General features: G+C 43.6%; 1 long non-coding RNA gene across 1 annotated transcript; it reads left to right on the top strand.

The window, feature by feature from the left end:
* The first annotated feature begins 8,490 nt into the window (after positions 1-8,490).
* Positions 8,491-11,175, top strand: LOC147758962 (uncharacterized). The gene is made up of 3 exons (XR_015318727.1): positions 8,491-8,837; positions 9,014-10,357; positions 10,778-11,175. It is a non-coding gene; the product is annotated as an uncharacterized LOC147758962 (long non-coding RNA).
* Positions 11,176-12,371: the final 1,196 nt, after the last annotated feature.

Here is a 12,371-nt window from a genome sequence, read left to right as displayed (position 1 = left end):
TGTTTGTTTTAATTTTGCCCCAGCATAGAAATATTTTTTGTTTTATTTTTTTTTAAGAAAGATGTGTTGTACTGGTTTACTTCAAGAATTTTACACGTGGCTAGCGTCTGTGAGCAGACTTGATATAGGAGCAACTGTCTCAACCCTTCCGCTTCGAATGGAAACCACTATGATTAGTGAGGCTAGATGCAGAGTATGTGCATCTACATACTATACATTCATATTGTGATATACAGTGGGCGGGAGAAAGACAGGGTCTGTGGGCAAACTGACGAAAGACGAACGGCTTGCCTTCTACGCTTACATCGTGGGATGTTTTTGTAGCCACAATCGGTATGAATTTTGTATTCTTTTGGTGGCACCCATGTAAACTCGAGTTTCGCATGAGCGTCTGTAAGAACGTACCTGATCTTAGACCTGTGCTAAGCTGATATAAGTTGCATACGAACGCCAGATCGGGTCGGAGGTCCCTATTTCTGTCTTGTTTGCCACCTCTATTAGCAGAATGCATTAAATTTATATATACATTTTGAGGACGATATCGACTGAGGAGAGATTAAATGCTATATTTACATGTACGCATATATTATGTAACGGGTGTTTGTCTAGACTAATATATCAAAAAATGTGAGACGAATAGATATTCTCTATGCAGCTGCATCGGTAGTGATAGGGCTGGGTTATTATCCGATAGGGCATTTGTTTAGCACGCAGTGGGGTGTCAAACATTATTGGCAATGCGATAAACGAGCAGCAGGAATAACAGCTAAACGTCTACCCTTTCCCCCCCGTGACGGTTTCTCAGTCTCGAAGAACCTCTAAGCTTTAGGAGCATGAAGAACAATTGGAATAGGTCTGAATGAGAGGTTAAGCTTGGAAAGAAGAGGAACTCACGGTTCACTCATTGAGGACTCTCAAGAAGAGATGAAAAAGGGTTCGTCAAGCGGGTTAAAATATCCCCTACTATCAACTTTCTCCTTCTTTGAAGCTGCATCTGGTTAACGTCGAGGAAAGCTTCGCAAACGGTGACGACAGAATAGTGGCTCAGATTTGCATACAGAACCGATTAACCCCTATCCCTTTACGAGATGATAGAAGAACGCGCGAGCCGAAGCGACGACGGCGTGGGCGCAAACAATGAAAAAGGTCGTATGGATAGTCTCTGGGGGTTGCGGAACCGAGCGATCTGTAGGTCTTAGACATGTGTGTACGAAAACTCATTGCAGATTCCATCATTTAAAAAAAAAAAAGACGAATTGTAGTTCTATATATTCAAATAAGTACACAGCGGAAGTTATAACATAGTTATGACTTGACTGAAATACGCCTCGGATCTGTTGGAAACAACGCAAACAGTCTCATGCAAAGCCATACGAAATGAATGAAGTTGTACCTCGAAATAGGAAGGTAGAAAACTATATGCTATTTGGAAAGAACATATAGAATAAAGTACACAACGAATGCCGAACTATAACGAGATGTACATGAGTAAGCTTGTGACAATATAGTATCTTATTAAGTCTTCGTGTGCGCTTTGTGCTGCAAAATAACAACCAATTTAATAATTCTTTGTAAAACAAGCCTTCATGCGCATTTTAATCCATAATTTCTTCAAATTCAATACGAACTAAAAGCAAGAAGTTCGCGACTATCAAACACATGCGGTTTTCATGTTCCGACTGTTGCATGGCAAGTTGACTCCTGAGGTATATAGCAGAGATAACCACGTAGTTAACAGGCTAATTCAACAATGGGGGTGATGGCCTGTGGATATTACACGTACCAAAGTACAGTTTGAGCACATTGGTACGGTCGCAATCTAACAAAATAACCAGCAATTCTTACCGTCCGCCTTAGTCATTAGTCTAGTACCATGGAATAAAGTTTGTAGATACCCTCCAAAACCTCCTGCTGAAAACACCAACCATATGTTAACATCTTCACGGCGAAAAAAAAACGCTTTGAAAACGGGTGCAGCCTTTGTATCGCAATCTAACACTTTCCTCCAGAAAAAAGTCGCCCAAAAAGAAGAGAAGAAGCAGGCAAATAAACTGTTTTCGTTTCAACTTCCGAACCGCTGCCAATTCTACTATCCACACCCACTTCTGCGCCGTTAACCCCTCCCCATCCCATCCCCTACGAACTTTTTTTCGTACCCCACGAAAGCTAGTGCGTTGTGGCTTCCTCCGTTGGCGAAAATGGAGTATTGTGTATGTTCGTTGCTAGAAACGATGCTTGGCTCTTTGAATTGAGACGGCGGATCTTTGGCATGTATAAACAATGAAACCGTGCCGGTCTACTGAAGGGGCAAGAGCGAGTATGTGTGAGGAGAAGAGGTAGTTCTTTTCGCAGCAATAGTAGCAGTACCGAAAGAAGGGAGTTTTAAAGCGTTGGAAAAAACAGCAGCTTTTTTTTTTTATAATATTGGGGTCATTTAGTGCCGAGAGGAGAGGAAAGCCATCAAGGCAACAGGCAGCGTGGGCAAACGAACCCACGAAACTCAAACAACAGAAGTCGAGATAAATAACCCGGCACATACGACGTGAAGAGTATATATAAAAGAAGTCTATCCTACCGTTGCTCCTTTTATTACCACTGTATAGGACAGCGGTATTTGTACTACAATTTACCAGTAGCATTCGAGGAGGAAAACAACGGCTGCAAAGGAGCTGTACGACCCGCTCTAGTCATAAGACTTAAACGTTAGGGGAAGCAGTATGACTGCGGCAGAAGTGGCCGACTAGTCACAAGAACGCAGAGCGCCTTCTTCTTCCGTAAGAGTGCGTATCGGGCGAAAACAAACGGGAAACAATCGGGATTATGCTAGAAGACCAAGATCTTCATGATGGTTACGATGCTGATGATTATGTTTTAACGTGTTGCTCGTTTATCTTCATTTGGTGATAATTTCCTGATATGTGCGTAGGTCTAGAATAAAAGTCAAATTCATTACACAACGTATGTGCCTGTTTTTAAAGTAACGTGTTGGTTTAAATGAATAGGTTTGGAGTTTGCAAGAAATAAGCATGATATTGGTACACCTATTGCACACGTATACTTTGTGACTATGAACTCATTCATGGCCGTGAGTCATATGTCTATATATTATATATTGCACCTTACAACAAAAAAATTTAGCAGTAATAACGATGTTTCAGCACACACAATGGGCGCGTGGAAGCCAAATGTGCAAGTGGGCACTGACAATAGTGAGTCATGATTTGATGTCTCAGAGTTGTATATTAACCCGTTCATAAATACATTGCGAAAATCTTGTTAGCGATGACCTGTGCTAGCTCTTAGAATAGGCCTCCCTGGGTATCAGAATCTACAGCTGAGCTTTATGCAATCCTAGTAGAAAGTATTGGAAGTATTTTATCGTTTCTGTGGAAGTTAATATCCTAACTTGACCATTTCGCTTTAGCCTTCGCAATGACTGGAGAGTTGAACACAAAGTACAATCTTATCCAAAGGTTATCATTTTAAGGGGGATTCAATGAATAATGTGTTTGATTATTCGAATTTCCATTACCAGTCTCCCACTGAAATATCTTCGACTCACAATTACGACACTCATATTCGTTGCCTCGTATGTATTATATTGAAGTTAATCATCAGGCACGCAGTAACGAGTAAGAACGTTTTTTGAGGGAGGCATTAACGTTAACGCTTTTCAGAGCTTCAGACAAAGGTTTTTAGATACCATCTATTAGGCTTAAATTTGCATAGCAATCTTTTAACCACTTTATGCAGACTTTTAGAATTTGATGTCCGGTACTGCCGTAAAGTATTGTTTTAGACGACAACTGGCTTCCGCTGTAGAATGAAATGTGTCTACGCCCAATCTCGAACGTTGCGTGTTTCTAACTTTAGTAAATAAACACGTTGCCGCTGCGTTAAAACGGTGATGATTTAGTCATTTCGTTGAGGAAAAGTTGTAATAATCATTGATATCATTCAGTGCGTATCCTCTCGAGTACTCGTTCGAGCTTATGGATGACTAGAAAGAATAGTTAGTTTTTCTTGTGATAAACAAAGCATCCGTTGAAAAGTGGTCAAACAAATGCAAACAAAATTTTACTACCATGGACATCTCCTGCCTGAAAAACTGATCAGGCAGCATCTTGTCTGCGTATAACGAAATCCCATACAACTTTCGGCACTTTTCGTTTTCGTCCTACCATTCTTCCTTTTTGCCATCAGCTCTCGCAAGAAACGTATACTAGATATATTGGCTATCCGTCATCCTATTGAGCATTTCACATTGCGGTCAGTCCTTAAAAATATCGTCCCCTTTTAACTTTCGTCCTTCCTTCGGCATCTTGCCAAAAACATAGAAATGTGCTAAAGTGGCCTATGAGATGGCTTTGCCGCCCGTTGTTGCAGCCGTTTGTTGACGAAAAAGAAGAGCGAAACGTTAAATCAAATTGTGTTAGTGCACCCGAGGGAGTTACAGATACATTTGTGGTAGGCAGAGCTATCCGGTATCTTATGTCGACCAACAGCGGCTGCGGAAACACCATAGGCGCTATCCTTTGTGCTGATACTTTCATTGTGTCATCGCGATGACGGCGAATGAACGCCGCGGTAGATGGAGTGAGTAAGCGACCAGCAACCGCCCCTTGCTTGATGGAGGAGCCGGCTTGACCAGCGAAACTGTGGGGGGTGATCATCTTGCCACTGTTTGTTGCAATGTCTATCGTCATTTTCGTCATCTCTTGCCGCGTCTAAGGAGTTCTTGCGCGGCTGTCGACTAGCGTTTCTCAGATCCAATGCGACCCGCTATGGCAGCACTCATCAGAGATCCAGCCTCAGTGATCGTAGTCACAAAGACAGCAGTGGAAATTGTGGATCTATACGGGCAGCTCATGGTGGTGGTTGAACAGAACGAAACCTACTACTAACCACGAATGATACTGGGTTGCATCTTTTTCCTCGTCTCTTAATAGCAGGGTAATATGATTTACGAAGCGGCGTCCCATCACGGCTTCGTGCGCGGTTCCAAAAGCCATCCAAAGCGTCGCAGGACCGCTGACGGGTAAGAATGGCATCGTGTAATGTTACTTTGGCTTTGTTGTTTTTAGTGCTAGTGTTTCTGTCGTTATAGTTCCTACAAAGATAAAGTTATCGTTGCCATCCAGCTTTGATAAAGTTGGCGTACGGGTACTGGTGGTCGGTCCTATGGCATCGCCGGAATATTCTTTACAGCTTTGAACCTTGTGCTTCTTACAGGAATGGATTTGTGGAAGATACACATACAACGGGCTGGTCGTTAGACGGCAACGATTGTAGCCCATCGTATTTATATTTATGATATGAACGTTGTCTCTGTATGTAGTTTTGCCGGGAGGTGTCCGACATACGAGGTAGCAATGTGTTGTCAATACCACGAGCCTGATATTACCTCGTAAAACGATACAGGCTAAAACAAACTTGTCAGCGATTGATAAATGGACGAGCGAATAACCAAGCTTACAGGCTTATGCATGTATCGACGGTACTTACATCATGTGTACACAGGTAGATAACGAAAGTAGTTCAGACAGCTAAAACGATTACTGAAGTACTTCCCTTGCCTAATATGAGCTACTCACTATATGGTCTATATGCTCGTACAGACAATCTGTTACATTGTACTGGCGGAGTGAAGGTCGTAAGGTAGCTAGCCAACTGCCAGAGCCATGTCTGCAACAAGAAACAGAACCAGCAGTAGAATTACTAGACGATGGATGCAATATCGTATGTAATGGGTAGGGTAAATCACTTAAATTCCGAGTTAGATGGCAAAGTGGAAACAAAATGACGGAGTGTTACTCCTAATAAGGCCTGATCACGTAAGCACTTCCTAATTTGCAAGTTCACTTTTGCGGTTGTTTTGTTTCGATGAGCGTTTGGAAGCAAACCCTTCTCATTATTTTCCGTACAATGTGCAGGGAACAAAAAAATTTCAGAACATCTGGGCGCCGTTAATTTCAGGTTGCTCGTTCTCACGACTCATCGGGTGTATCAGCACTCGTATGTTTTTAAATTCTTCATTTTCCCTTCGATCAAAAAGATCTTTGTTTCGTAGGTTAAAAAAGGACAAGACGCACACAATAACGAAAGTAGTACTAAAACTACGACAAATCCGCAGATTTGACTAAAGAAACATAGTGACGATCTTTACGTCGCCCCCTGCACATATATGCAATGAATATAATGCGTCGTTTGCAGGCATGCTTTGTAGTGTTCGGGCAATCCTGAGCAAATCTCGACACTGACACTTCGGGCAAAGCACTTCAGAGCTTATGTGTGTGCATCAATTCCCGTTTAACAAATCCTTTCATCCACTTTCTGTCGCCTTCGGAGAAACTTTTCAGCTGAACGCCATACGCGCGGAGGATTGGCAACGTGCAAGCAAACGCTGCGGAAGTACCGCTACCTATAACCTGCCCGACAGTGCTCCCAGGCCAAACAAAGGGTCCTCACAGTCAAGCAGATTCCTTAGTGCGGCGTTGCTTGAAGTCACGAAAGCTGAGCTGTTGTCGTTCGCCTAATCCGGTTGATGCGAAGCCCAGTGACACTAACTTTGGCGACGACAACCCTGCAACGGCCATGTACTCTATCCCTCTGTGATAGCCACGAAACTATTCCGAGTCCGTGACAGACCATCCACTGCATTTACCTAGTACCATTCTTTCAGCAAAAGAAGCCGACAGCTAGTCCCACACATTTCCCGCGTTGGTTTTCCGCGGTCGCACGCAACACCGCTTCTATTACTAAACGAACTAATATTTGGGATATGGCTCTTTATAGCACTGACGCAGACTGTGACCAAGGTCAGCTTCTTTTTCGATTAATACTATTGTATTTGCGACTGCAGACACGGCCAGTCCCAAATAAACGATCTAACAAAGCGTATGAAGTAGACAGACCGCGCTCACCTCGGATAGCCAATTTACTTACGAAGTTCACTTGTGCCAGACTAGGGCAATCTGTACTATACATTTGTGTTTTACTAAAACGATGTCGAATATGTTGCTTATCAAGTTTCGTTTACTCACGATTTCATACACAGTCCGTCTGTCTGTTCGCTCTGGTGTCAATTGATCAGAAGTGGTTCCATAACAACTGATGCTCCTAATGATCGTTCCAACGATCCTGATTATCTTTGCTGGAAGCTTCGCACTCTTTTTTTTTTTTAAATATTGTGCTAGTTCATGACCACTCGTCCTTCCTCCTGTTGGCTTGAGAATCGACATACCGGAACCATAGGTCTCGAGGCACGCTTTGTCCCCAATGACAAAGCCCATTTCTTCTATATAGAGTCGAGTGATTGCGAAGAGTGGGTCTTTTGTCTATTTGTCGCATTCTCCTTGGAAGTAGTCTTTGGATTGCGTTAAGCCCACGGGAATGTGTGGACATCAAAAACTTGCATTCTTCCTATGATGGACCGTTCCTCTATCCCCTGGCCTGTATGTCCAGCGTCGATGTTTTGCCGATGGGGGTTCATCGGCCGTCCATCCTGCCGCAGGCCGAAATACGACCACTTGTCAGGCTCAGCAGCTTAGCACAGCTCTGCTTCTGACCTTTCTCATTGGCTTAGTAGTGGCTGATGATTACCCAGCAGCTACTCACATGGTTAGATATCCTCTTAGCCTAATTTTTCCTGGACAATACTCTCCAGCACAGCCTATGGGTCCGATCGTCTCTTGAGTTCGGTTCATGTGTTCAGCTATGCTTTGTTCCCCAGCCGGCCTACTTAATCCCTGAGAGATCTCTCGCATTGTCATCGACTGCTCCATGCGGTCACCGGTCAGTCTGGCAGAAATTACAATGGGTCAATTAGTTGTGCGAGCTTTCGACCAATGTTCTGGATCTGAAACGTCATCAGCGATTTTCATCCTTCGCATTTAGCCATTTTTCGTGCCTCATGAGCAAACGACACAAAGCATGTCATTTGCCTCTCCTCCGCAATCGTGGATCGGACGTGATCATAGGTGGGCGATTGCTGCTCCTCCCGCATGGTCTGCAAAGGATACCCCGCATATCGACTTTGTAACATAAAACAGAGCGATCCGGTTGAAATGAACCCGTTGCACCTTCAGAAATAAGAGTTGCATATTTGAATTTAAACGTACAAGGTCGCTTTGCTAAAGCATCACCCCACTCTTTCCTCGATCATTTCCTTATATCGTAAGGACCATCAAACGACCTAGCCATGTTGAGTATCTTCTCTCGCCGAAGCGTTCGTAAAAACCAAAGTGCGAATTTTTTTTTCAAATATCCGTTTTGGAAAGCCCCACTGCACATACGTAAGCGTTCGTACACCGCGCTAGCCGATGGGCGACAGCAGGATGACATCCGTGAAGACGAGTGTTGTCGGATTTCCGGAGGTATTTCCGCTGCTGGCTGCGCTATCCTCTTCCGCCGGCTCCTGCCGATATACTGCTGGCGTTTGCCGACCGACAGATCGGGTCCACAGACCCACGGTATATTCTCCTTGTCCCTTTCTATATATATATATATATTTCTCTGTTTCTATATTCTTGTTCTGTACTTGACTTCTTTTAGTTGCGCGCTTGCACGCCAATTCATTCTTAACCTCCACTACACTGACCTGTCACGGTAGATGTCGAGAGTCCTAGACAGCAAGAAACGGGGAGAGCAAGCAAGGGAAAACGTAGCTACACTAGATGGATTACGCCTAGAGACCCTTTCCGGCTTATGCTCAACGCGCTTTCTGTACACTTTCTATATAAACAGTTTTTCTTTACGCTTATTTCCACACTGAGCATTAAGTCGGTAAAGCCAGCTTTCTGCTTTGTGACGCCGATATGAGCAAAATACGACCTCGAGTAAGTAACGTACTATATACAGTATGCTATAAATATAGTTAGCGGGTACGCAAAACGGACGAAAGCGGATAATTTCAGCAAACCCTTCGCGAACCAGTACTTTTCGCGAACTAGGATGCTTTGGCTGTGTTTTGTGTGTGTACTTTTCACTTTAACGATTCGATCCTTTTCCATAGGGAAGTACGAAGCGTACGCGTAAGAAAGACTGCACAGACTGAATAGGGATGAGGGAGAGGAAACCGTCCAGGACAACAACCTGGAGAACTTGATTTTCCACCTGGTGGGTTCTTTGCGTCGATCCGAAAGGCGGCATAAATAACGGTAGCGGCAGAGAGCGGCCGTCGAGGTGGTGATGGTGGTGTGCATGTCGTGTCGACATGTTCTTACGGGTTTTCTTTTTCGTGTTCCTTTGACCTGCACTGCTGCTGCTTCTGCTGCCTTTTCCATCGTCTTCGTCGTCGTTTTTTGCTCACTCACAGTCGGCAGCGTTGTCCTTCTTCTCCAGTCTTATTTCCTTTCTCGTTGACGGAGGCAGACAAGCCTGCAGCCAAAGCGTGCATTACGTGCCCACTCACCCAATCAGGATAGCGACCGTTGGCAGCAACAGCAGAAGAAAAAGCAGCGGAAGCAGGCAACGGTGGGCAGACGAGTGTAAGGCGATAAAAGGACGACCGACCAATCGAAGAACGGCGACGTGCAGCGAACTGCGGTGGCCAAAAAAAGAGAGAAAGGGAACTTGCCAAGAAATGGTGAGCACGAGAGTCGTGGCTGCCTAAAGCTTGGGTGAATGGGCAAGCGAGTGGGAAACTGAGCCATTTCCAGTGGTGCTAAACGTTTCCCGATCGAATTGTCGATAAAATATGTGTTGTTAGATCTTCCCTGTACCCCCATCCCCTAACCGGCTCTATTCGCCTTGCTGGCACTGCATGTTCAAACATAGACGCATTGCTAGTACCGAGGAAAAATGTCGTGTATTGTAGGGCTACTCGGCTAACTTGGAGAACCAGGGGGCAGGCGTCATGCGCGTCTAAGTGTGTGTGTGCGTATGCGTGACTTGTGCAGCAGCTTATGAGTGGGTCGAATACTCTGCAGAAGGAGACACTGAAGAAACCAGGGGAATGCGCCTCTACGCAGTTTAGTAGTCGAAGTGTGAAAGACAACCAGTAAAGTACGAGTAACAAGCAGCTCACAATCGCAAATCATGGTGATGTAGACACGGTTTGTGAAGCAGATCGGTATTTGGACAGAGGCGGGGCACGCCAGTAGCAATATTAGCAGCAGAACCACTGTATCGGTAAAAGCATCATCGTACGCGTACCAAGCCCGTTTCCACGCCATCGCTGTTATCGGCGTTCCGTTGTTGATATACGAACGAACCTCTGTTGCCACGATGTCTTGCATGGAAAAACTTTAGCTAGGAAAGAGAGCTAAATACATGTCGGTTCGAGACTTGTCAATTCTTGGTCTTTTAGTAAGTCAAAAGCAATTGAGCCCCAAAAGCGGAGGAGAATTTTACAGAGGTAAGTGCCACTGAATTTCACGGCATTTGATTTAATTTTCGATTCGTTACTGTAAACTACTAGGGAGACATCAGGCTTTTGACGCAGATGATTTTTTTTAAGGGTAAAAGTCTTTCAACATCAATGCATGTACGACGGGGACAAGATCATATCTACGACATCAGCAAAATGCAGCAATATTAACGGCAAACGTGATTGCTTTATGGGCTAATATTAAAATTCAAATAATCTATGGACTAGCTTAGATCTCGAAATTTTACAACTGTGAAAATTTTCCACCCAAAAAAGGCCTGCATATATTTTTATTGTTTTTTCGACAAACTCAGGATTAGTGTTTTTATATAATTTTATATCACCAATATCAAATTATGTCACCGATTGTTTTTTGTGTTAAATATAATTGGGAATTTTTTTTACTAGGTCTTTCTTGCAGTTTCTCTTAACGTTCGACATACGACGTGATACAGCCCCATTTGGTTCCCAGTTCAAGGGCCATGATGTCCTTCTGACTACGAAGAAAAAGCACAGGATAAACAGATACAAGCGCTTGTCTATGTACAGCTCATATGATTCGTACATTGATGTTCACTGTAGCCGCCCAATACGTGTTCAATTTCTAACAGTGAAGGTTCGACTTTAAAAATACAGAAACGTTCATTTTGTCGTGGAATCTAACCAAACTCTAACCGTATTAGAAACTGGAAACTTAAGATTAGTCTTCCCCCCTGTCTTCTCTGCAAAAGAGCACCGTTAGAAGAAAACTGACAGTGTGCGAAATATAAATAACAATAAATCTGCGCAAAAACTATTGCTATTAACATACAGTATATAAATATCACAGTTACTAATATAATCTATGTATAATTATTAATACTAATGATGTTTTACTATTCATTACTGTTGGCAGAAACCTCGGCGCGTCATAATTTTTTCCGCATTGCGGTTATTTTTAGCGAGTTCTTGATCATTACTTTGCAGTAACTTCAAAAAACTAAAGCAATTTTCAGGGAAATGAACATATGAGCGGGGTTTATAAATTTTACACTAGTGTTATATTGCGCGCCTTTACTATAGCTTAGCATCTGCATTTCATCACGTAAAAATATAACTATCACTATAGCGTTGTTGCTCGCTAATAAGGCCATTAGATCATAACCGTGAAACTTGTTTTTCTAAACGATTCGTCCAAACAACTAATGCACGGATTAATTTTACGACGAGCATCATTAAAGCGTATACCGCCTACCTCGAAAGTTTCTCAACATTGAAAAGTCCTGAGTGTGTACTACATCACAATTTATGTCGAACACATTTTTCGGAAACATGCTACGTATGATCAGATAGAAGACGCTTTCGAATAGGGATTCATAGGTCCCTGTCATAGCGTAGTGCGTAACCTATTTGTCTGCCAATTTTAGGATTGAATTCGGGCGTAGACACAATTTGCTACGTGTGGGAGCCAGCCGTCCGGTGGAATGCCTGACGGCAAAACCGCATGTAAAACGTAGTTCCGTTAATAGGTAATTGTATATATATATATATATATGTGACACATTAATATGCTATATACAGGCTCACATGCATCACGCATGCCATGTACTGTGTTTGCCGTTACTAGCACTGTGATAGTCGTGTACGGCCGCCTATGAACTGCTACCATGGTGGAAGGACGCCGCTTCCACGAAGGTTGTGCTTCCTTGTCTTACTATCATTCAGCTTTTGTACAGGTGTGTATGTTCACCTGGAGCAATGCGAGTCGATGGCCGATGGCAGTATATCGCCACTAAAGCCACTGCCTTAGCGGTTTCGCATTTTCATTCAGATGCAGTGAGAGCGAAAGATCCGGGTCCCGGGGCCTAAGAACGAGCAGATCGGGCTCTGACCCCTGGTACTGCGGCGGGGAAAGCGTACTCAGAAAAAGGTGAGCAAGTTCCTGCCTCTAACGAGCTAGCGGTGATTCTGCAGCAGCTTGATGCTCCTCCAGCAGCGTCATTTGAATATCAATAAAGCCCAG

Source organism: Varroa destructor, unplaced genomic scaffold, assembly GCF_002443255.2.
Source record: "Varroa destructor unplaced genomic scaffold, Vdes_3.0 BEIS01000001.1, whole genome shotgun sequence".
NCBI classification, from domain to species: Eukaryota; Metazoa; Arthropoda; class Arachnida; order Mesostigmata; family Varroidae; genus Varroa; species Varroa destructor.
The sequence above is the reverse complement of the archived record's forward strand: the minus strand, read 5'-3'. Positions and strand labels throughout refer to the sequence as shown.